Source organism: Alligator sinensis, unplaced genomic scaffold (genome assembly GCF_000455745.1).
Source record: "Alligator sinensis unplaced genomic scaffold, ASM45574v1 scaffold1542_1, whole genome shotgun sequence".
Classification (NCBI taxonomy): Eukaryota; Metazoa; Chordata; order Crocodylia; family Alligatoridae; genus Alligator; species Alligator sinensis.
The window spans coordinates 1130435-1131700 of record NW_005842452.1 but is presented as its reverse complement, the minus strand read 5'-3'; the positions used below and the strand labels follow the sequence as shown (position 1 = coordinate 1131700).

General features: G+C 50.6%; 1 protein-coding gene across 1 annotated transcript in view; it reads left to right on the top strand.

Annotated features, from left to right (window-relative positions):
• The window catches only part of EIF4B (eukaryotic translation initiation factor 4B), a 20360-nt gene that overhangs the window by 10991 nt on the left and 8103 nt on the right, over positions 1-1266 (top strand).

Here is a 1266-nt window from a genome sequence, read left to right as displayed (position 1 = left end):
GGAAGAGGGGTAGGAATAGCTTTAATTTGTGGTCCTCCTGCCAAAAAGATTGGCCCCCACTATTCTAGCCCATTTCACAGCAGTGCAAGGGAGTCAGTCTGCTTGACAGCCACTAGCAGGCCCCGTTCACTTCCTGGGGCGGGCTCCCATTGTATGGAGAGTGGTGTCCTGCTACACGGACAGAAACCCAAGGAAAGCTCCAGAGGGGCTTGAGTTCACGTGGGTTTTAAATGACACACACTCTCAAATATGTGCTCTGAGGGAAGCTCCTAGTTTGAGGCAAAGATAGCAGCAGCTCCATCACTCTGCAGAGCAGATGTGAACTCCTGCAGTTTCGGTATGCGAGACCAATGATTGCTCCATTCCAAAAGCCCTTTACATTGAAATAAAGGCTTGGAAAAAACACCTCTCAGGAAGCAGCGCTCTAGTGGCTGAATAGGAAGCCAGACAGGCAGAGGTACAGCTGCTGAAAAGCAGGGCAGAACTGCCAAGCTGCAGTCCACTGGAATCTGGAAGCACGGGTTTCTGCTGGCCCTGCTCTCTGCGGGCTTGATCACTGGAGTGAAAGGATCTGTTTTTCTGGTTGGAGTTTGGGCGGGGGGGAAGGCAGCATTAGTGACTGGAGGATTTACTGAAACTGAGCACAACAAGGTTTCAGCACTCTGAGAGCCATAGACAAGCTGGAGAAACCGTATCTTGTCTTACCAGGAGCAAGGTAGTACAGTTCGATGCCACGATGTCTGCTTCTCTCCTTGGCCAGCTCTTCCTGGGGGATTAATTTGAACTGATCTGCCAGGAATCTGAGAGGTGTCCTGTAGCCTCGTTGGGCAATCAGTGTTTACTGCAAGGCTCCTTCACCCCAGTCGCTGTTCCTCATCTCCCCTCTGCAGCCAGAAAGCAAATCCTTTCTCCAGGCTCAGATCTCTATAGAGACGGTGCAGAAGGAGCCCTGGTGACTAACCAATGTCTGAATTTAGAAAACCTAGCCAAGGGCCTTGTATTACAGTGAGAAACTAGTCTCTGGCATTAAGCAGGGGCCATAAGCAAAATAGTGACCAAGTGGCCACGCCAGAAGCTTGAACCAAGGGGGAATTGCCAACATCTCTTTTCGGTTTGAGACACCAAGAGCAATTCTGGCTTCTGTAACCCTCGCACTTGTCCACATCTCTTTTAACGTTCCTCTTCCTCATGGGTGTGTGGCAGACTCACACAGGTTGTGCCAGAGCAGTGTGCTGCTGTGCACAAATGGAACTGGGTAAAAACAGG